The sequence below is a fragment of the Pinus tabuliformis genome, chromosome 2_2 (genome assembly GCF_031772625.1).
Source record: "Pinus tabuliformis cultivar Carrire ecotype Pingquan chromosome 2_2, CPIR1, whole genome shotgun sequence".
Lineage (NCBI taxonomy): Eukaryota > Viridiplantae > Streptophyta > Pinopsida > Pinales > Pinaceae > Pinus > Pinus tabuliformis.
In genome coordinates, this window is record NC_142300.1 from 1207136550 (window position 1) to 1207161802 (window position 25253).

The 25253-nt window shown below is 39.4% G+C and overlaps 1 pseudogene; it reads right to left on the minus strand.

The window, feature by feature from the left end:
* Positions 1 to 2261: 2261 nt before the first annotated feature.
* Positions 2262 to 24753, minus strand: LOC149197823 (uncharacterized; annotated as a pseudogene).
* Positions 24754 to 25253: the final 500 nt, after the last annotated feature.

The window sequence follows — 25253 nt, forward strand, 5'->3', positions numbered from 1 at the left end:
AACAAGCTTTCCAAATTGGAATAAATTTACAGCATCATAAAACTGAAATTCATTAAAGAAAATGCCAAAAACAGTGACATTCTGATATTTGCGTGATATTATAACTATGGCACAAAATTCCTACATGCTTTGATCTCAAAAGTTTCAACACCTATATTGTTTAAGATGTATAGCGCATCAAAACATCACTTCAAACTGACTGTATGACCCTTCCTTTCTGGACAAACATTTCTGTGACAATAACATAACATAACTTTATTACATCAATATAACACTTTATGTCCTCCATGGAATACTTCATGAATTGCGTTGTCAATTGCTCCTCGTTGACAATACATTCCATAATATGATATGACAGTTTTCAGTGATGCCAATATTTTCAATGATATGACAATTCCAATGCAGACGATCAGATTGAATTTGGCAAAGATTGAGGTCATGATAAACACCTCGAAATCACTTTAAGAGAGTCTTATTGGATAGCTGTTACAGGTTTTATAGTTGTTACAGAACCGTACACTTCGAAATATTCTTATATTTAAAGAGCTTAACTATTTCCATGGCAAGGTACAAAATTATGTATGCATTCTCTTTGAAAAGATGATAAGAATGGATCTCCGTAAGTCTGGCATTTAAAACTATAAAACACCAGAAAACCGATAGTCGTTCTGTGCAACAAAAATAAAATAAAAAATGCCCATATTCTAAAATGCCATTGAAATAAAGAATTCAGATGGACTTTGCATTATAGAATCGAAATGAAATTTACGACATCGGAATCAACGGTAATGTCTATGAAATGAACACGGTAATAGTCAAAACATTCGCGCATCTGCACGCAGCTCTATTGACAAAAGGCATACATCTCAAGCCCAACCCAGCACGCCCATCGCAATTAAATGATTTAAATCAATTAAATCATCTTAGCACGTAACCCAGCATGCCCATCGCAATTAAATGATTTAAATGATTTCAATGCAACATATCTATTTAATTAATAAGGACGCCTTTCTGACATTCTGCTACAATGAATTTCACTCGGAATGAATTCATCCCCCAATATTTGTAGGCACGAGGAAGATTTGGTTCGTCAAATAATCCGGACGAGGCAAGTTGAAAAAAAAACTTATCAAACCAGAGACTTTAACACGCGTATGGAGTAATTCTTCTCTAAACCCGAACTAAAACCCTTTAGAAATGAGATTGTTAAAAACTTGATAAGTTTGTCTTTAATTAATAAAGATGTCATTTAACATCCTCACACTGCATATATCCCCAAATATTTGAAGGCACAACTTATCTTTAAAGATCTCAATCATTAAATAATTAGTAAAAAGCAAAACGAAAAGGCTTAGCAGAGGTGTGAAGTTAAAGTTCTCTAAAACCCGAATTGAAATGAAGAACTTCAAGTTTTCCCAAAATCTTTCTCCCGTTGAATACGTTAAAGATGTGTTGGAGATGGATTAAAGCTGTGTAATTAATAAATATCTCCTTTAACATCTTGTTACAAAAGAGACCGCTCACGATAACATTATCCCCAAATGTTTGTAGGTGCTAGAAAAAGCGTGAGCATAAAGAAAGAGCTAGAGAGATTCGAACCATCAACTGATCGAGTTATTTCTTATTCACTAAAGACGAAATTGTTGCAGATGGAACAAAGCTCGATGTAATGACCAAAGATACAAAATCGAGAGAGGTGCACAGAAGGACAAAAGGGCGGTGAGAGAAAACCAAGGCAGAGATAAACCGCTCTGATACCAACTGTTAGAAAACTAATAAACTTAAACAGCGATTCTGCATGCGGAAAGAACCGAAAAGAATCACTGAAACTTAATGCCCAGGGATACGAATTACCTCCAGCCATTGGTGAAACTGTTGATGCAATTTCCTTCTGAAACACCATGCTCCAGCTGCACATGCAAAAAGGAAAGAAGACAACTAGTCTGAAGGCACTTCCGAGCTCTGCTATCTCAGCTAGATGGTGTAGAACTGAAGGGGATTGAGATATGAGCTTGGGGACCAAACAGATGAACATATAGCTAAGCTTCCATCAAGCTTCTAAAAGCTATGTGTTAGAAAAACCACAAATCAAGGTAGAGATCAGATCAAAGTGATGGACCACTTTAGTAGCTCCCAATTATAAATTTAGTAATTGCAGTTGATTTTCTTAACTTAAGGAAACTACTGCAATTGGTTTCCATAAGTTAAGAAAAGCTGCAATTCCATAAATCAAGGTAGCTTTTGTGTAAAATCAATGGAGCTTAACAAGATGCACTAATGCTTTTCTTTTCAGTATTATGGGGTATGCTCAAACTATGGCTCCTACTTCGAGAAATCGATTTCTTGTAAGAAGATGCCCTTGATCTAGACCTGGAAAAGGAATGTGAGCGTGAACGTGATATTGAACGGGAGTAAGATTTACGACTGGGAGAGTATGCAATTTTGAGACTGATATTGATCTTGAATGTACAAACGGGCTTCTAGAGCGGCTTCGACTACGACTCCGACGAGAATCATAACTTCTAACATTTCTCTCGCTGTAGCTTCTTGAGTAACTTCAAGAATAATTGCACCCACTATCAAGAAAATGGATTGCGGAACTCCGAATCATCAAACTTTCTTATAGCATATTTCATGTCCTCGTAGCTTATGTAGTCTACAACTCCCACAGTGCCACTGCCTTTCCGGTAAACTTGAGAAAAGCATACATCACCAACACGATGCATGTGATCCTTCAAATCTTGCCATGATGCAGAGCTAGGTAGTCCATGCACAATAACTTTGTATCCAGTACGCCTATACAAACCACTCGAATGACTACCACTAGAGTAGCTACCATACGCTTCAACAGATGAAATTTCCTGGCAAGAAAGTGACAGGGTTTGCGCAGAGACTAGATGGGTGATTATCTTTCAAGAGAAAACACCATGGAAGCCTTTTCAAAATTCTAAGTTTCTCTATATTTTCTAAATTATGGGCAACAACCTTTGAACATTTCACTTTGAACAAGGGAGGAACATTGATATATTCAAGATTGTTTCTAAACATGACTTCTATCTAGTATCCAAGCAAGATAATGGTAGATATTTCAAAGAAATATCTCGAATTTGTTACTCATTTATTTCATTGATTATTTTATTGTTGGCACATTTTCTGCACAAGTTCACACTTTCATTTGTTGAGTTTGAGTTGTTGAGAAAATGACGAACATTGAAAAATTATTAGAGTTTTTGAAGACATTGATACATTCTACTATTCATAATACAATAAAAATTAGCAAAACCACTCTTGCTGATATTCAAATATGCCTACAAGATGCACATGAAAAGATTGAATTTTTGCAGCTAGAATCTCAGTTCCAGTGAGATGAATTAAAACAGCTCAGTTGTCATTCTGAACTTGTTTTTGTTCAGAACATTGAGACAAACTCCCATAAACAACAAGTCAATAATGTTGAAGTTGATTCAGATCTAGTGCCCAATGAAGGAACATATTTGCAGAAAGAAGCAAAAATTCAACATACACTTCCCAAGTCCATCATTAGACCTTGGGAAGAGCTTGTCCACAACAAGCACAAAACTGGTCTTGAATATGACAAGGACATGTCCTTTCATATTCCAAATTACTCAAATCCCATTCAGTTTCAGAGTGTTAGATTCCTTCATGATAGTTCACCTTTCGCTGTTCCAGATTCTGCTCCTCTTCCACAACAACAACAACAGATTGTGAAATGCCAACACTGTGACCGATTTGGCCATGTGAAAGATCACTATTTTGATCTTCATCCATGTAAGCACTGTCATAAAGCCATTCATTCTTCAAACATATGCTTCAAAAACAAACTTCCTGCAAGAACAAAGATTCATCTTGGATAGATTGCTTATTGGTAATGGGTATCAACGACCAAGAAGATATTTCAGTTATATGTCCGAACTTGTTCTAGAGTATTAAAAAGTCTTGCAGTTTAGATCTCTTCATCTTCTCACCCTGTATCTGATAGGGGGGAAGTGATGGTCATCTACAAGCTTCAAAGCCACATCAAGAGAGCCTAAGCCACAACCTGCCATACTAGATTCAGAGTTGTAGCCGGAGACAAAGATGCCCATCATCATGCCTTCAGTTGGTGATGCCTCTCCAAATAATTGGGGACACTTCCTCTAGCAGAAGACTTCAGCTTCTTGCTAGTTTTGGAAGAGTTCCAAGAATTTAATTAAGCATTCCAGAGTTGTTGGTCATCCTTAAACCATCACAGCTTGAGACTTCCCTTTTCAGGTTGAGGTTCTCCCTTTTTATGTGGGGTGAGACCTCCCTTTCAAGGTTGAAGGTTTCCCTCTTCAAAACATCAGGAACACTTCCTCTAGCAGAAGACCTAAACTTCTTGCCAGACCTAGAAGAGTTCTGGGAACTGCACTAAGAATTCCAGTGTTGGTGGTCATCCTTAAACCACCTCCCTTGATACCAACATTTCAGAGAGCACATTCAGCTTAGTGCTATCATGCATTTTTGCACGTTTTGTATTACAAATCTCTTCTTGGACTCATACATAACCCTTCGGATTAAGGGGGGAATGTTGGACACCTAATCCTCTAAGGGTTGGTGTGGAAGCTAAACAACCCAAGGGAGTCCAAGGGACCAATTGGAATATGAAACCAAGGGTCACTCCTATGTATTATAAATGCATATCATGTCAATAATAGATGAACTCTCATGCTTATCAGTCATACCCTGTTGCTGCCATGTATGTGTTTGACAATAATTGTTTAAATTTACTTTACCAAACCAAAAATAAGTAGGAATGTCTTTATCATGGTAGAAGGAATATTGTTAGAAATTATAGAAAGGAGGATAAACACTGGTAACAAACTGAGAACAATTTAAATTTATGTTGAAGAAATAGTGAGATATGGAAGATCCCAACAGATTCAATAACAACATATTCACCAAAATTTGGATTAGAATGTACAAGAATTTACTAATCATCTCAAGCAACAGGCCATTTAGATGAGCAATGTAGGAAATTCATCAAGTTGTTCGCAAAATACATTGGAAGCTTGCATGATTATTTATAGGGTGATTTGGCATTGTTTGAGGTGAGCACCATTGGAAAAGACAACATTAAAAATTAAATCCCTCTATCTGGAGACAAGGATAAAGAAGATTAGTGTCAACAAGAGTTCAAAGGTTTACTAAAACAATGAGCCAAAGAAGCAAACATCACAAAATGAAGTATCAGGGGATGTGTTTGAGCTAGAAGAAATTGAAGAAAGGTTTGAGGCCAATTCAAAAATTACCCGTGTTTCGAAAAGGATGGAAAAGACTAACCGTGAAAGGTCAAAATCCTAGTGAGACAACTTCTTCCATCTCAAATTCCAAGTCCATAAGTGTATATTCAAATTTTCACTGTCAGCTAGTTGGGATGACAAGGTGGAGTGCAATGTGGTTCCTTTAGACATACACAAGATTGTTTCTGGAAGCCATTACTTATATGAAAAATATACCATATGTTTAAGGAGGGAAAACAAATACAATGTAATAAAGGATAGGAAAGAATTATTTATCAAGGCTAGTCAAGGCAATGACAAGAGCTCCCTGGTAGCAGCAAATCAGACCATGAGATATATCAATTCCACTAAAACATTAACATTGTTGGTTGTGAACAAAAGGCCAAGAACAATGGGGTACAAAAGTCGTTTCCAAGCCTCCAACAACACAATCTCTAAATTTTTTACGGCTATGTGACCTTTCATTGTGTGTCTTCTCAGGTGAGGTTGTATAGGTGTTGGAGTATAAAACAAATATAATAAACTGAAACTAGTGCAAGGATTCTAATATGCATGTAATTGAATGAATTTAATTGAACAAATAATCAGTTTCTTTTTAGGTTTAAAAGGACAATATATTTTATATTAATTAAAATACACATCCTGTACAAGACCATAACTTCAATTGAGTATTACTAGGTAAAACATTAAAATCAGAATAGCACAGATAAAGCACCAAACTTAAGTAGTACCTCGGAAAGCAGGAACCTACTCGAATGTACAACAAGTCATTTCTATACTCATCAAACAATGCTATTGCAGAAATGATGTGTTTCTTGTTTCATATGTACATAATATATGTTAAGAAAAAAGAACACTAACATTATTTATGATCAAATCCAAGTAACAACTAATCTCTTAACTATGCCATTTTAAATTGAACATATAGTGATAAGAGTTCCCTGAGGTTGATCAGATGAAGGTGCCATTTATTTTCTATGATTAGGAGACTTCTACTAAGAATTTCCTTACATAATAAAGTCCTTGATTTTTGGGGAGCTTAATAAATCATGGCAAGGCTTAGAAAGAAGCTCTGAGAGCAACATGCAATTACAAATAGTGGAACTAGAGATGGTAGAGCAAATCACTCTACATTTTGATGTCAATATGTTGCAAAATATATATTTTACCTATGGATTTAATGCTTTTCAAGCAATATCATCTTCAAATCCAAATCCAACAAGAGTATCCACATGTCCTCCATTTTAGTTCAAATAAATGTAAAATATGTTGCTACTAAGTTCCAAAATGGCTCTATGTTCAATAATTCAATGGAAAGTATTGACATTTCAAGTAGAAAGTAAAACTATGGACTAGACATAATGGATTTAAAATGAACCATTTGTGGGTAATTATCACATCTTAAGCATGCTTCATTTCTATTTCTCGGTAACTGTACTATTGGAGTTGCACACCTTTAGACAAAAAATTCATTTTGCTCTATTTTATGAAGGTTTTTAGCAGTTAATGTATGAAAATTTTCAAGTATTGAACTCTGCAGGTCATATGGACTTATGCTCAAGCTACAAAATACCTTCCACTCAAGTCCTAGTCTCCAAAAATGGGCAGAATATATGGGTACTAAAAAAGATTTATGAATGGAGGAATAACCTAGTGTTGGTAGCTTGATTGTCATAGGAAAAAAAACAAGTCAGAATAACCAAATTAAAAACATAACATAGGTACTCTTGTAATTTCTGAAATTAGGGAAGAAAATCAAAACAATATTCTAGGATGTGGTTGTTTCTTATGTTCTAGGAGCGACAAATCTTGAAAGATATGTTGAAATCTAAAGTTTAGTATAAAGCCAAGCACCTTTTTTCTTCTAGAACAAAATCTATGATCAATATCCTTGACAAACCAATATGCATGATGAAGAAGTCCCCTGCCTTGTTCTAATTTAGCCTTTCTAATTGGTTATATTGGTTTCAGTGCTATTAACAGAAATAACAATGCCCATGATGCTATGCGAAAGAATTTTCAAATGAGAAGCCTCCTATTGCATTTTTCTATTTTTTTATAAAGCCAACATATTCAAAATTTCTCATCCATTAATTATCGCCTTCAAATCTACGTTGTCTATGCAGCGAAATAATCTCATCCTTAAGTTCACTTGTAATCATGCAATAACCATTAGAACTAATTTTGCATTGGTGGTGGCATAAAGTATGTCAAATGTATACTCTACCTTTCCAAATGTTTCAAAGATGCACAACAGTAAATAAAGTGTGATGAGGTTGTTTTTTTGTTTATGAAACCTAGAAAGAAAAAATGTATACTATCTGTTTCTAGAAAGTCATGAAAAACTTGCGCATATGCAGTACCAAATAACCAAGAAATGTTGCTAGATCGACAATTTTAACTACTATCATATTAACATTCAGTGTAGTTAGCACATGCAATATGTATATTTACACAAATAAAACCCTATTGGTTAAAGCTTAAACATAAAATGTGCAGCCACACTAGGAATGCGGTGTTTTTCTTCCAGCTCATTCGACATTTCTTTTGTTATCAATGCCTTCATAGGTAATCCACTTGCACGCAAGAGTAAATATGTTGCCGTTATTTTTTCTAATATATGTAAATTAAAAATAATTTTTTTGATTAAAATAAATAAATTAATTAATTAATTAACTAATAAATAATTTTAAATTAAATAAAATATAAAGGAAATTGCCAAGTGGGGTTTGCATGCAACCATTGTCCACGATTGTGTTTTGAACCACACCATGTCTTCTTAATTTCATCTACATGCCTCCATCGTTGCCCAGATGTCTTAATTGCATGTGCATGTTTCCACTATCCCAACCCAGCCCCCCTAGCAAAGGTAGTAGACCTAAGACCAACCAGCTCGCAAGCCAACTATTAATCCCGCCTAGCCAACAAGCTAAACAGTTATAAAGTTAAAGCAAGCTGATTTTGTTGCTCTAGCTGGTTCAACAGGACTTGGATCTATTTCTTTTCCTCGGGGTCATATTGCATTACAGGACAATAGAGAAGACAAAGTATAGTTCCAGTAATCCAAAAATAAAACAGTGAATGCTCCTTTAGCTAATGCTTCAAATGAACCTGAAATGGTTACAACTATCATGAATAAATACCTACCAAAGAATAGATCCGACGAAATGCGCACACCTCCCTAATCGTTGAACTTAGACTTGGAGAGAGGAAAAGGGTTTGGCAAATAAAAAAGACTTAGAATAGGTTTTGAAACACATTCTACCTGCTAGGAAAAATTGATCGGACAAGATGCGGGAGAAAAAATATATTACACAATCATTAGGTTGATTCTCCTTTGACAAGAGTATGGCCCCTTGAAAGAGTTTCCTTAAACTATTCTCTAATAAAAGGCTAAGTGTTGGGATGGAGACCCCTGGATACGTTTTGGAGTTAAGATAACCCAAGTTTTGGTATAGTTTTTGTAAATAATGTAAAGTCTCCACGATTTTTGGATGCAGAGCACGTAGATGAATAGGAGTCAAAGGGGCTTAACCCCTTGTTTTATGTAAAGTTTGAGTCGGTTTTGAGATTCACCCACGGTCCACGGACTATGGCATTGTATGAAAAAGTCTATAAATAGTGAGTCTTAGTGAAGAGACAAGTAGATTTTGGAGAAGTAGTATGAAGAAGAGATACGAGAAGAAGTGGGTAAGATAGGAGAAGAAATGCTCTGCAACTGAGTGTGCAAAGAAGTTTTGAGTCTATAACCTCAAATTGAAGATCAATAAAGACAATTTCCGAAGAATTCTTGCGTATTTTTGTTTATCTCTATCAGTGTTATATGATGTCAATGAATGATGTGTTTTATGGAATATTGATTGAATGTTACACGATTCTCTTGAATAAGTGTTAATGATGTATGAAATGCATGTATAAGTACTTTCAAAGACTTTGATGAATTCTATGATGTTTATTAATAAATTAAGTAAATCTACATGAACCCTAATTTAGGACTGCTCTCTGATGTGCATAAGTAGACAAATTGATAGGCTGTTTAATAGAGTTGCAATGACGAGCCCTAAGAGTGTATCGATCTGTGCGGAGGTAGATCTGAGGCGCTGGAAGACATCACACTAGTCTCTAGATGCAGAAACTTGGTTCTTTCATCCTCCCATACTGCTTCGGGTGAGACTACATCCTGCGCTATGTAGGTTGTTGTCGAAAGGGCCAGTAGTGTAGGGTTTGTTGGTTGGCACAGCTAACTCTGAACCTGGGTCACGACCGCTTAAGCCAACAAATGGTTCCGTTGTCGGGACCAGGATCTGCTTGAAAGAGATGTGTGATGTCGCATCATTGGAATCCGACCAGGAAAGGAATTGAAAAGTGGTTGGATCAGAAGATTCACAAGTTCGCGATGTAAGAAAATAAGAATCCGTGCCTATTAGAGGAAGAGTGGTTGAACAGGTATCTATATATAGAGATATACGAGATCTTCTTCTGCACTTTTCCCATTGAACTATATGAGTGGTTAGCTAAATTAACAGACAGTCAAGGAAGGTGGAAGCTTGATAGTCCTATAGTGTAGATTCCAGAACTAGTGCGACAGCTAGAAACCTCTGAAAACAAGATCGCATGGGCTGTCGATCATTGGTTCGATCAGATTCTAGGAGGATTTGTTACAAAATTTGTAGTTGATATTTCAGTAAGCTATAACGTAGCAAAGCAGCGATATTTCGAAGGACCATGAGGTAAGTATTTAAGATCATTGAATACTTGGATTAAAATGTTGTTATGTGAAAAACAAGTGAAGCAATTACCTTGATGTTTGGAGCTACGCAAAGTGGACGACTCTTTAGAAATCGTGAAGGATTAGGGCTAGATTATAGTGCATTGACTGGACCTCCTTTAAGTGATGATGAAGGGGTGGAATGGACTCCGTTGTGAAGTGTTTTTCAACTAATCACTCAGGGCATTCTTTGAGTAAATCATCCTTCCACTCCACCTTTGCCTCCACCTCCACCGCATACACCTTTTCCCACACCTCCACCTCCACCACCACCATTCGACATGGTGAACATGATGACGCTGCCAATTTTCAATGGCATAGGGAGTGAAGATACATAGCATTTTTGGTTTGTTGCGAATGTTGTGTGGAAAGCGCAACAGATTACTGATGAAAATATAAAGAAGGCATAGTTAGTTATCGCTCTACAGGATCGCGCACTAACCTGGTATATTAAGTATTGTTCTGATAATCCTATTGCATCGCTAGTAGAGACTAGGGCAGCTTTAAACAAGGAGTTTAGTAAGCCTAAGTCTAACTCACAGTCATTGATTGGATTTAAAGAAATAATGACGAGGGTTGATGAGACGCCTTGGGAATTAGATCAAAGGTTGAAGTGTCAGATTTGAGAAGCTAACATGCATCTCACAAATAGTCAGCATCGTGAATGGTTTATAACTTCTCTTCCGCCCCACCTGAGAATTGCTTTGTCACAACAGAAGATAGGAACACATGTAGAAGCCTTTGAAGTCATGATGAGGTTGCATGCATCACCTATTCAGGATGTGACCTTGGGGGTACAATAGATCCACTCTTAGTTATAGAGCCTACACCTAGAATTATAGAGTTTGAAGAAATAAAAGGAGACTAAACTATAAGTGTGCGCGAAAGTATGGTGTTTAAAGTGTAAGAGCAAGGGGCCCAATAAAGACCACTGTCCCATGTACGCGAATTATATTATAGGATGGGGACCAATTCCCCTGAAGCCAGAAGCCCCAGTAGGGCCGAGAATGAGGGATGCACTATGGTGTCCTATTTGTTAGGGTGGACAACATGTGATAGATAATTGTCACTTACTTCAAAAGTTTGTCCAGACACCCCAACAGTTGTTTTGTAACTTCTGAAAATATGTGGGCCACGATGAGCGCCACTCTCGAAGCTATGAGCTGATGATGGAAAGAACACCTACATACCGAATGCAAGTAGAAACTCGGCCTCCAAATCAGGGCGCCAAAGGAGCGCGCAGAGGTTATCAAGGCCGAGGATGGGGCCAAGGAGGAGGAGGACCTGGTAGAGGCCGGGGTCAGATTATCTATTACAACTACGAACAACTAGGGCATTATGCATGAGAATGCCAAAATCAGACACACCCACCATGCCAATACTACAGCCAGTTTGACCATACTATAGAAGAGTACTAGATGATGATAGCTAAAATGCAAGATAAGGAAGCTCAGCCTCAAAAGACTACACAGAACTTATAGATGATGAGAGAGGAGCCTCGCGAGGAGGATAAAAGCATGAATATAGTGCTGAGAAGTGGAATAACAACTGGCGATGACAAAGGTAAACAAATTGGAGGGGACGGATGGGTCCACAAGGCCCAAGAGAAGGAAGTTGGCTTTGATCTAAATTGTGCTAAGGAAACATTTATGGAGGCCAAGAAGAGCTTCACTGAGGCCTCCACCTCAGGAAGCCAGGACAAGATGCAAGAAATCGGTGCGCCTGAAGAAGTTGATCCCTCTGTTCTCAGTATGTTTTTGGATACCTGCATAAAACTGTTGTGCGATAGAAAAGCTGTGGAAGGCCTGTAGGAATTAATAAACAAATGTGCGAGGAAAGAGAAGGTCCCTAGTGGACATCGGGTGGTTAGAAAAATTGGAAAACATAAGGCACGAACAGGGTGTGAAATGAGGCTCACATGTGGATAGGTGATTATGAGATGGACCAAGTCATCTTAGATCTGGGGTTCGATGCGAACATATTACCAAAATAAACATGGGAAAGAATGGGGAGACTTGCACTGCAGTGGTCTCCGATTCATCTCAGAATGGTGAACAACATAAAATCGTCCCCATGGGATGATTATATGGAGTAACAGTTGATATAGAATGTGAAAGCGTGATGGTCGACTTTGAGGTTATAGAAATCATCGATGATAGTAATCCATACCCCGTGCTCCTGGGAATTGACTGGGCCATTGATATGAATGGGGTCATCAATTTGAAGAAGAGGACAATGTCATTTGAAAGAAAATTGCTTCGGGTTGTAGTACCATTGGACCTTGTAGAAGGGGTGTGATATACTGAACCAGTCTGTGATTATGAGGAAAGTGATGATGAACTGGATCAAATCTACAAAATAACAGTGCGAGATCAGGACTGGATCAATCTGACGATAGATGGGAGGATTTATTGGGATCGAGAGAGTTTTTGCACCTCTGATTCAGACAAGGAGTTAGAGCATTGGCAGAATCACTTACATGAAGTGTCTACATTGTGATGCAATATGATGATGAAGTCATTGCGCTATGTTTCATCGGAGGTAAGGAAATTACCCTATTATGATGGTTTAACTGACATTGATATGTTTTTGGATGAATTTGAGTGTGAAGTCCTTGAGGGTCACCACTTCCAAGCATTAGAGTTGGCACTGTGCGCTACACCTGCACGATGGTGGGGTACACATAAGGATAGTTTTGCTAGATGGTGAGATTACATAAGAGTGATGAAGTTGCGGTTTGGGTGTGTTAACACCAGAATGACTGAGAAATATAATGGAAGGGATGATATGCATAATCACCTAGAAAAATGGACTAAAGTGTTGGTGTCCAAGCGTGAAAAAACTATTCAACCCTTTTCCACATTAATTCATCAATTCGGGTGCATACAATTTCAAGGTAACGTGCAAGGTATATGCAGGAACAAGGTTACAATCTTACATCAGCCAAGGATTCGTGACTAAGAAATCAAAGCATTGTTGTAACAGGAATTAGAAATAAATTGCAGAACTTAAAAAGGGATTCACAACAATCAATAGAGATCTATAACAACAATGAAAAATGAACACACAATAAATGAAACAAAACACATAAAAGAAATACGTAGCACTTGATCAGAAGAGTGGGCCCAACTCTCTGATCAGAGATGTGTCAATTTATAGCTAAGAAGAGAACAACAAAACTGCTTGTATTTGACTAATATGTAAAAGAGCTGTTACAATATATGTCTCTGTGTGGCTAACCCTTCGCACAAGAATAAAACCCATTTTATACAAATACATGGGAATGATGTATTCCCCAAAACCTAGCAACTAATGTCCAAAATATACAATAGTTCAGAACAACAACTAATTGTCGAGAGAGCGAGAACAGAAAAGATCCAAAATAGGCTTGAAAGCAACTGTGAGTTGGTTATGCTGTTACAACATTGCCGAACAACTATTGTGAATGCGAGACTGTTGCTACAAGCTATGAAGACGATACCTGTTCACCAGGATTTGCAGAAATAACAAGTTTTAGTAGTTCGCATAGGCAAAACCCCGATGACTTCATCAATTAAATATTCCAAGAGACATTAGAAAGAAGGGTTACCTCATAGGTTTATTACAATAAATGCTTATCAATTGGTGCAAAAGGATGAAAGGATGGGTGGAAATGTAAAGAAAAGATAAGCAAATTTTGGTTCCAACATCTCCCCCCAACTAGCCTTCTGCATGCCATCATGCAACTCACCGCTTCCACAGGTCTGGGTTAGAATGGCTGTGATCCTCATGGAGCTGGGCGAGATCATATTCGTCTGCCATGTATGTTCCTAGGACCTTGTACCCTTCTGAGAGAAGAACGTCCTTCCACCAATCATCTAGTACATTATATGCTGGGGTATAATGCTCTACTGGCAACCAAATGACGGGAAACCTGAACCGAAGTCCCATCCACCAGACCCCACATGTTTGGACACATGCAACATATCTTGGCACCTGACTTAGTGCTCATGCAAAATTTGGTGCTCCAAAAGGTTCCCTATTCCGGATAGATGTAGGTGACATCATCCACCTTTTCTGACAACTATCAAGGGCCTCATCTTGAAATGTGACTATTTGTTTGACACAAAGATCAATACACCACTTCTGTGTCCTCAACATCTGTTCTCTATTTCCCTCAATCTCTAAAAAGGTGGTGTGCTTATTGTACATAGTTACGAACCATTCGTGCTCTCCTCTCATCATAAGAGGCTTCATGTTTTGATTTGACTCAAACGTATTAGAAGCCTTCTGCCAGTTTATCTGGTTGATAGTATAGGAGGTGAGAGCCCTTAAATGAATGTCCCCCACATATGGAACCAGATTAAACTCTTTGTCATCACACAAGAAGTATCCATGCAGATAGAGCTCACACATCAAATGTTGGGTTACTAAGTCATGGATTCTCAATATACGGAGGAACTATATAGAATCCTCGATCTCATGACTGACCTCCTTCTTAATGCTTTCCAAATAGAAGAAAAGAAATTTCTCATGCAAGAACAAGGCATAACTAGAAGTAGGAGGGCGACATGCCATTACCTGTTGTACCAGGTTGAACATCTGTTCTTTGTCAGCCTTCAATTCCAGCACTTGCCCTTCCAATTGTTCTACTTTGAGCTGCTTCTTCACATACCTCAACCGTAATATGTCCACTCACTCTACATACTCGAAGATAGCCTTGGACGACTGCTCTCAGACTCTTTTCACCTCATTCTGATAGCGGGCCATGGTGGATTTCCAAGTTTGAATCTTGGCTGTTAAAGAGAATTCACGGTCGTCAAACAAGTGCTCGATAGGATCTGTTTGAGTAGTAGCAGAGGTCGTTGGCACATCATCTACCTGTGTTTCTTCCTCGACCACTAGAGCTTTAGGCTTCTTAGCCCACCATTTATACTTCCTTACATGATTCTTAAGTTGATGCACCTATCTTCTCAGCCTTCAAAGCTCTGTTTTCAACCGCATCATATCTCTGAACTGTAGCTGATATTTCTTTCTAAGGTGCAGCCTCGTTTGCTCACACAGTTCTATCCACTCCTACTTAACAACCACTTCGTCTGGCCTTACAACTGGTTCAAGAGGTGGTGGATTACTAGGGGGAGTATCTACTCGTCCATCTGTTGAGTTCTCCTCCCTTAGTTACTCACTCTTAGGAGAAATCACTTCTTGTTTGACAACCAATTCAACTAGCCCTACAGTTGGTTCAGCAGCTGGTGGATTACTCGGAAGAGTATCCACTAGTTCATTTGTTGGGCCCTCCTTACTTGGTCCCCCTTCTTTAGGAACAATTGCTTCTTTTTTTATAATTAACTCAACCGGCTCTGGAGTTAGTTCAACAGGTGGTGGATCAATCAAAGGAGTATCCATTGGCAGTTTGACCAGGATTCCCCTACCTGGTTCCTCTGTTTCAGAAGCATTCACTTCCTCCTCCCTTCTGGGATCTAGAGCATCTGTTGCCTAAACAATGCCTTCTTCATCCACTTGCTGTTCCTGTTCTTCTGCGAGGTGTTCCTCCTCCCTCTGTTCTTCGGAACAGCCTTGTTGAGAATCAGTAGCTAATAGACTAAAAACGTCCGGACCTTTAACTGACCCATCAAACTTTAAAGTGAGAGGGACAACAACATCCTTTTTTGCACGTCAAGGAGAACGAGACACTCTTGCTCCTCTTCGAATGGAGGCACAAAAAAGAGACTGAAATATGTTTTATCCCAGGTTTGTACCGGCTCCATCTGTGACCTTGAGTTCCTTCCCTTCTCCTGCAACAATTCTACTCTGGCTCGAGGTTCCTTCCTGTTACACAAAAATATCGTCACCATGATTATTTGAAGTCAGTATGGGTCTATCATCACTTGTACTGTCCTCCTAAGCAAGTCTCAGACCTCAGCTCTTCAAGTCAAGCTTTGAAAATGAGAGAAAGACATTGAAAATCAATAAAACTCTGGTTCCGCACTTTCTCTCACTATTGCCTGCGGTCTCGCACCTTCTGTTTACAAAAACTGCGGACCTGCCCGCTCTGTCCCTAAAGGTGTGGGTGCGGACCCCTGTGAAAGTCAAAAAGGTGCAAGTTTATTCTAAAAAAATCACTTTGGGTAAATTCTAGATTATTCTAGAAGGAATTTTGACGTGGATTGGCCGCTCTTAGGTGGTTCATGCATCCCAAAAGAGAAGGAGCTAATCCCTTGATGAGAGGAGCTATCCCTTTGAAGGAGGGCTTTATCCCTTTGAAGGAGGACCTAGTAACTTCCCTCCATTGCACTATAAATTCAGGCATTGGGCTGGTTGCTAAGAGGTTAGAAGCTGAAGATTTTTGAGGGTAAATGCTGGTGAAATTAAGACTTCCTAGTTGAGCTTAAGAGGAGAGATCACATACCTTTTTGGCTTCATTGGGAAGAGAGTGAAACTTGTCAAAGTAGAGGAGACTTCTTGCTGGACCTTGAGAGGAGCTTGTACAACGTCAAGGCACAGGTTGTAAAGTTCTTCTTGATTTGAATTAATGCAATCAAACTCATTTTTCTCAACAAATTGTCTCATGTCATTTGTTTCATGAACTCCTTGACTTTCATGTTAAATATGTTTTATGATATTGGCTTTTCAGTGCTATTTAATTTGTTTGATTGTTTGTGTTTGCAGATTCGCGACAAGGGAGCTCATTTGGATCAAAGGAGCGAGGGCATCCACAAACTTGCGTTGGACCTAAGGTAGGCCTAAAACACTTGTTTGCCTTTGTTTATAAAAGCAAATTTAGAGAAAGATAGTGTGTGATTGGTTTGCTTGTCATTAGGTCTTCTTTAGATTCTAGGAAGGCCTATCTTGTCCGCAAGATTGACTTATTCCATGTGACAAAATGGCGACCATACTGGGGATCAAACCCAGAATCTCTGGTTTCGCAGGCCAGAGCCTTATCCGCCTTATACGAGCAATCTTTATGAGGTGTAGGCATTATCGGATTCGGTTGAACCCACACAAATGTGTCTTCTATATAGAGACAGGTCGATTGCTAGGGTTTGTAGTTTCGAAAGCCGACATTCGCGTCGATCCCTCGAAGGTTGAAGCTATTGTCAAATTGCCTCCTCCTTCAAGTCTTTGCCAACTCCAAAGTTTGCAAGGGAAAGAAAACTTTTTACGACGATTCATTCCGAACTACGCCGAGGTTACAAAGGGTTTTACCCGGTTGTTGAAATAGAATACTCCATTCTATTGGGATGAGAAAGCTTAGAAATATTTTGATGCACTCAAACACGCATTGACCTATGCACCGTTATTGCATCCTCCCAACTACAACCAGGATTACTTCTTGTATCTCGCCGCCTCTCATTCCACCATTGGAATGGTCTTAGTTCAGGAAGATGAATTCGGAACTAAACATGTGATATATTACCTTAGTCGAACTTTAAATCCAACTGAGCTAAAATACTCACATGTGGAGAAATTGGCATTGGCAGCTGTTCAAGTTGTCCAACGTTTTCGTCACTACATTTTACTACGTAAAACTACAGTAATTTCGGATTGTAACCCTATGATCTACATTTTGACCAAGAAATTGCTAGGGGACAAGTACTCTAAATGGATTGTTATCCTGCAGGAGTTCGACTTGGAATTTGAGAAATCTAAGTCTAAGAAATCTTTAGTTTTTGCGGAGTTAATGTGTGATTTCCCGTGTACTGATACGGAAACTGTGGTGGAGGAGCCCATTGTGGACAAATCCTTGTTTCTAATCAGCACTTTAGATCCGTGGTATGGGGATATCATCGTTTATCTCCAGACCCAATCCTTTCGGCCAGAAATTTCAAGGTTAGAACGTCGGAAAATACGATTCCAGTCCCAACAATTCAGGATTATTGGAGATACTCTTTATCGCCGTGGGGCGGACTCTGTTTTTCGACGTTGTTTAACTCACGAGGAAGCTGAAAGGGTTTTAAATGACTGTCACTCTAGAGCGTGTGGCGGTCATATGTCTGGGTATGCCACAGCCCAAAAGATATTGCGCGCTGGCTACTTCTGGCCGTCTTTGTTTAAAGATTGTATTACCGCGGTCCGAAAATGCCACAACTGCCAAATTTTTTATCAAAAGATGCGCGCTCCACCTGCTCCTCTCCACCCTATAATTTCCGTTGGTTCTTTTGCCAAATGGGGTATCGATTTTATTACATGTAACCCTCACTCGGTCGGGGGGCATGCATATATCATCCTTGCGGTAGATTATTTTACCAAGTGGACCGAGGCGATGCCTACATTTGAGGCAGACGGCAAGACAGCTGCAATTTTCGTGTTCAATCATATAATTGCTAGGTTTGGTGTCCCACAAGCGATAATCACTGATCATGGGTGTCATTTTCGAAACGTTATGATGACTGAACTTACAGACCAGCTTGGTTTGCATCACGATAGTTCAACCCCTTATTATCCAAAAGCTAATGGTCTGGTTGAATCCATCAACAAAGTCTTAGTCATCATGATCTGACGAATCATTGGGATTCATCGGTCGAATTGGCATAACATGTTATTTTCAGTGCTTTGGGCATATCGTACCTCAGTAAAAACATCAACAGGGTTCACTCCTTTCCAACTAGTCTATGGTCTGGAAGCTGTGTTACCCATTGAATGCGAAATCCTGTCACTGCAAATGGCCATCGAGTTACTTCCAGCCACTTCCGAAGAGGAAAAGTGTTTGTTATACTTGGCTCAATTAGATGAGAATCAACGTGATGCTGCATTGGTGATCGAGACTCACGCAAAACGTATAAAAGCTCAGTATGATCGAAATGTGACCCCTCGAAATTTTTCGAAAGGAGATCTAGTTTTAGTTTATGATCAAGCTAATGATAAGTTAGGCGCTGGAAAATTCGTTCCTATGTGGCATGGTCCCTATGTTGTCAAGCGAAAGCTAGCAAAAGGGGCCTATGAATTGGTAGACTTTGACGGGGACTCTTTGGGTAAACCCAGAAATGGTCCTTACTTGAAGAGGTATTATGCTTAAAGAATGGGTATGGAGATGTTTTAGTTAGGATAGCTTTTCTTTCTAGCTGGTGTGTTTTAGTTTAAACAGTGTGCTTAGCTTAGAGAGTGTTTTTTTCGTCATTATTCCTGCTTATCTTGGTTTTACTCTTGATATTGCAGATGTCGATGCCTCTCCAAACATACATTGGTTTCGCTGATGGTGCTTGTTGTAATACACGGAACATTTCTTCCGCAGCTTGGGTTATCTATTCGCCCTCTGACGAGTTAGTATCTATGCATGGGGTAAGCCTTGGTCAAACAACGAACAACATTGCCGAGTATAGTGCAGTGATTGAGTTATTATCTGAATATATTTCATTTGGGATTCGGAGTTTGATAGTGAGGTTAGATTCTGAACTCGTTGTATTACAACTTAATAGAGTGTATGCCATTAGAAATCCAGTGTTATTAAGATTATTTTTGAGACTGCGTCTCTTGGAACGTGAATTTGATTATATTGAATATCAACATATTCCAAGATCTTTAAATACATTAGCAGATGCAATTGCTTCTCGAATGTTAAGTAGGCATTTGCAATAATCATACATGTAAATTTAAAATCATTTCATAACATGATTTACAAGACAAGCCGGTAATAGTGATATATATATATATATATATATATATATATATATATATATATATATATATATATATATATATATATATATATATATATATATATATATATATATATATATATATATATAGGAGTGTGTCAAAAAATACATCGTCCTCGATCATAGGTTGAAAAACACCTTATGATCGGCAAAAATGATAAGTACAAAAAGCAAAAATGTCATATGTACCCACAATAGGCAATCATCCTATCACTGGTGATGATCTCGATAAGAAACCACTGCACAGGCCACCTTGCAAAGGAACCTCCTAAAAGGTCCTGGGACCCCAATCACATAGCGCTGAAGCCGATGAGGAATGTCGTCTATAGTGGTCTTCGGAATATCTCCTATCAAGCGCTCGAGATGACCCTCCAACTTGGCCAAAACCTCTGCTGATTCGTCTTGTGGGGCTGGCACGGCTGCAACTGGTTGTTTCCTCTCGTAAGGCCGGAGAGCGGCTGGTCGCTGTGGACCCACATATGCATTTGAAACTTTTACTATTAGTTTTGGGACGATGGAAAAATAATAAAAAAATTAAAAATAGGAAAAATGTTGAAAATGATTTTACCTGAGTCATCCCATTGCTCTCTTGGTGGAAGAGCCATGTCTGGGTCACCACGAAAATCTACCCCAGCGTAAGGGAAGTCCTGAATAGAAAAAACCTGGTTTTCCAACCACTGGAAATACTCAGGTTTGAATCGAACAACCTCTGTCCCCTCGTCCGGATGACGGGCCATAACTGCGACCCATTGCATCAGTTTGGGCTCTCGAGGAAGCCCAGCTCCAACAGTAAGGTGCTGCGGGATCAACATGGGAACCCTCTCTAGACCAAAGCTCACAACCAAAGCCCCATAACCAAAGGTCTTTAGTTGTCCGTTCTTGGCTCTAGTAAGTTGACCTTTCACATTGGCCAACACAGCATCGCACCAGTTGAAGATGGTGCCTCGAAAGCAATCAACTGCCATATGCATCTGGGATCCGGTGGCAACATGTAATGTAGCACTCCCGCAAATTCTGGTGACAGTAAACGCAATCACCATGAGTTCAGGAAGGGATATGGTTTTTATGTCTATCCCTTTGTCTCTAGCCTGGCTGTTGCAGAACTCTAGCCGGAGGCTATCGACAGACTAGCCACCTGGCCTAGCCCCGAATAGAGTCAAGTCTTCGCCTCTCTTAGGCAAACCAGTCAAGAAATATATGTCTGCCGGCTCGATTTCGAGCTGGTGGCCACCAATGAAGAAGCACTGGTCTTGTATGTTCCATTTGTCAACCAACCACTGTATGAAATCCACCTGGGCCCTCATGTCGGGAATGGCCCAGAATTTGTACAAGCCGCAGGCCTTCAATGCATCGATTGAAGGTTGGTGATTCAATGCGGCAGCATCCACGTCCTCATGCTCTCGTTCACGCCAATCTAGCATGATGTACTCTCTGCATCAAGTTAAAAGACAAATTAGAATGTTAGAAATTAATTTGTTTGGGTCAATTTTGAGAATTTTTGGGTTAAAAACCCTTGCGGCGGGGAACGCACCCTCCGGGTTAGACACAGTGCGTGGGTCCGCACTTTGCCTACATGGAAGGTGCGGACCCCTGACTTTTTCCCAATTGAGAAAAAGTCGGGGTCCGCGGGCTGGCAGTGGTACACCTGCGGGCCCCCGCGCGTGGGTTTTAAGCCTAAAAACCCTCCAAAAAATGAAATGAAAGCCTAAAAAAAGAAATGAAATGGTTAAAAATGAAGAGTAGGATGATGTGGATTACCTGGAGAAGACGGCATTCGATTCCGACGGTTGGATTTTCCGCAATCTTCACGGGAAGTTTTCTGAACAAAAGCACTATTTTCTCACCCAAAACTCAAACGGTAAAAATGAATTGACGAAAGCCCTTTTTATAAGTTTTTTGAGTAAATAAATTGCAAATTTGTTTATGTTTCTCTTTGGAGAGGTATTTTGCAACATTTTTTATCCATTTCAAACAGGTATGAGTAATGTTTGCGTTTTTGTTCAGGATAATGGATTATTTAGGCGAAATCTATCATTTTCGACGAAAAAACATTTAGAGTCACCTTTAAGCTCTTTTCTGACTCCTGAAACATGAAAAGATCGCCGAGTTTTTCTTTTAAACTCGTTAAAACGAAACTAAAAGATGGTCCACTTACAGCGCTTTACTGACCGTAAAAACATGAAAAGATTGCCGGATTTTTGTCATTTCAAATTGGATATTGGTTATAAAACGACGTGTCGTTGATCTCTTTTTTACTTTTTCGGGTCAAGGGCACTAATTACGAAAAGTACTCCTTGGTCGTAAAAGATCAAGCAGTTCTCTCAAGTATTATTTTATACTTTTTCGGGCTTGGGAGACACAAATTTACGAAAAAGGTCAACCCTGGAGTCTTCTTAAGTTTTTTCAGACTCTCTAAAATTGAAAAACGCCGAGTTTCTCCTATACTGGACTCGTTAAAATTTCACAGTAAAGGACCTGTTCAATTACAAACAGGAACGAACCACTCCTTCTTAGGGTTCGAATTTAAACTAAGTTGGACTCATCCGAAGGATGAGCTTATAATCAAGCAAATGTTATCCTCCTCAAGCTTGTCAAAAGTAAAGAGGTACTTGCCAGAAATGGTGGGGGAAAAGAGAGAAAAATGAGCCTATTTGTCATACTTTGTAACCACTCTTGAACACGACATTTTTATTTCACCTGGGTTGGGAAATCCTTTGCCTAACAGTTGACCAAACCACATTGAAAGTCTTCAGTCGGTTTCTGGGTATTAACTTTGGGTCAATTGTCACCAAGCCATCTGTCGTGTCGTTATGTGTTCAAGAGGTCACTGCCAATAAGCCATTCATCTGCAAAATATCTGTCATCCATCTTGACCATCCCTGAGTCAGTCCTTGCAACTAAATTTCTTCAACTTGATCTATGATTTCGTGTTGTGGGCTTGCCTGTGACGGATCGCTTTCTATCGACTTCAGCTCATTATCTAGAAAGATGATCTAGAAATCGTCAGTACCTTGGGATCTGCATGCATCAATGGCAGGTTTCTCGCCTTTGACGACAGGTTACATCATTGACCTTCGATCAAAGGATTACGTGACATGTTCGACATCAACACATTTATTCACATCTCATGGATTGTACTGGGTACTTTGAGAGCCATTGACATCACTGGTGGTTTCTCTCACACTTGTTAATAGTTTACATCATTAACTGGTAATCAAGTGGTTTCTACCATGTTCGACTTCAACACATTCATTCGCATGGATAGAATCGTACTGTTTCGGGAAGTAGAAATGAAGACCCTGGATCTAGTTTCCACAATCCAGGCTGCGAGGAATTTTGTATTCATTATATAATGGACTATTCATAAACAGATGGCTGCGTCCATACTGTGTCCACATGAGTCTATACTTGTGATGTATTACAAGATCATTCCTGTATCAGAGCAGTAGTTAGTTTTCTAAGTCAATTTTGATCTGAGTATGGGAATGCCTACCTCAGTGATGATATGATCTCATATATATATATCTTGCATTGAATGTTTTTACAGGTTCCAACCGGGCTCTCCACAAGATGATCCTCGAAATGATAAAGTACTTCACTCTTCCTAAATGATAAATGAAATCCTCATCTACTACAGACTTCGCACTTTAGGGGGCAATTTGTTACACAAAAATATCGTCACCATGATTATTTGCAGTCAGTATGGGTCTATCATCACTTGTACTATCCTCCTAAGTAAGTCTCAGACCTCAGCTCTTCAAGTCAAGCTTTGAAAATGAGAGAAAGACATTGAAAATCAATAAAACTCTGGTTCCACACTTTCTCTCACTATTGCTTGCAGTCCCACACCTTCTGTTTACAAAAACTGCGGACCTGCCCGCTCTGTCCCTAAAGGTGTGGGTGCGGACCCCTGTGAAAGTAAAAAAGGCGCAAGTTTATTCTAAAAAACTCACTTTGGGTAAATTCTAGATGATTCTAGAAGGAATTTTGACGTGGATTGGCCGCTCTTAGGTGGTTCATGCATCCCAAAAGAGAAGGAGCTAATCCCTTGATGAGAGGAGCTATCCCTTTGAAGGAGGGCTTTATCCCTTTGAAGGAGGACCTAGTAACTTCCCTCCATTGCACTATAAATTCAGGCATTGGGCTGGTTGCTAAGGAGGTTAGAAGCTGAAGATTTTTGAGGGTAAATGCTGGTGAAATTAAGACTTCCTAGTTGAGCTTAAGAGGAGAGATCACATACCTTTTTGGCTTCATTGGGAAGAGAGTGAAACTTGTCAAAGTAGAGGAGACTTCTTGCTGGACCCTGAGAGGAGCTTGTACAGTGTCAAAGCACAAGTTGTAAAGTTCTTCTTGATTTGAATTAATGCAATCAAACTCATTTTTCTCAACAAATTGTCTCATGTCATTTGTCTCATGAACTCCTTGACTTTCATGTTAAATATGTTTTATGATATTGGCTTTTCAGGTGCTATTTAATTTGTTTGCTTGTTTGTGTTTGCAGATTCGCGACAAGGGAGCTCATTTGGATCAAAGGAGCGAGGGCATCCACAAACTTGCGTTGGACCTAAGGTAGGCCTAAAACACTTGTTTGCCTTTGTTTATAAAAGCATATTTAGAGAAAGATAGTGTGTGATTGGTTTGCTTGTCATTAGGTCTTCTTTAGATTCTAGGAAGGTCTATCTTGTCCGCAAGATCGACTTATTCCGTGTGACACTTCCTGTGTTAACTCCTATCCTACGGTTGACACAGGTTCTTGTGGGGCAGTGTCAACCATAGGATTTATTCCTTCCACATTTTTAGGGACCAGATGGGTAGATCGTGGTTCTTATGTGGCACCACCACCCGTATCTGACGCTTCCTGAGCAAATGGTGTTGGCACTATTTCCTATGGCACATCATTAATAAAGGTGGATTCTTGTATCACCGTGTCAATCCCATCCATCATGTCCATAATTCCTTCCCCCATCAGCTCCAAATACGAGGCTGGTTCTTGTGTAACAGCCTCAACTATGATACTGTCAATTTCTTCTGTTTCGAGCCTTTCCTGCCCCGGTCTTTCCTCTTCCATCAGCTCCACAGTCGAGGCTAGTTCTTGTGTAACAACCTCGGCTGTGGCACTGATAGTCTCTTTTATTTTGAGCCTCTCCTACTCTGGTCTTTCCTCTTCCGTCGGCTCCACAGTCGAGGCTGGTTCTTGTGTAACAACCTCGGCTGTGGCACTGACTGTCTCTTTTGTTTTGAGCCTTTCCTACTCCGGTTTTTCCTCTTCCATTGACTCCATAGTCGAGGTTGGTTCTTGTGTAATAGCCTCGAATGTGGCACTAACAGTCTCTTCTGTTTCGAGCCTTTCCTGCTCTGATCTTTCCTCTTCCATCGGCTCCATAGTCGAGGCTGGTTCTTGTGTAACAACCTCGGCTGTGGCACTGATAATCTCTTTTGTTTTGAGCCTTTCCTGCTCTAGTCTTTCCTCTTCCATTGGCTCCATAGTTGAGGTTCATTTTTGTGTAACAACCTCAACCATTTCTTCCACTTCAAGCTCCCTTTCTTTATCTGGTTCCTCTTCTTCCA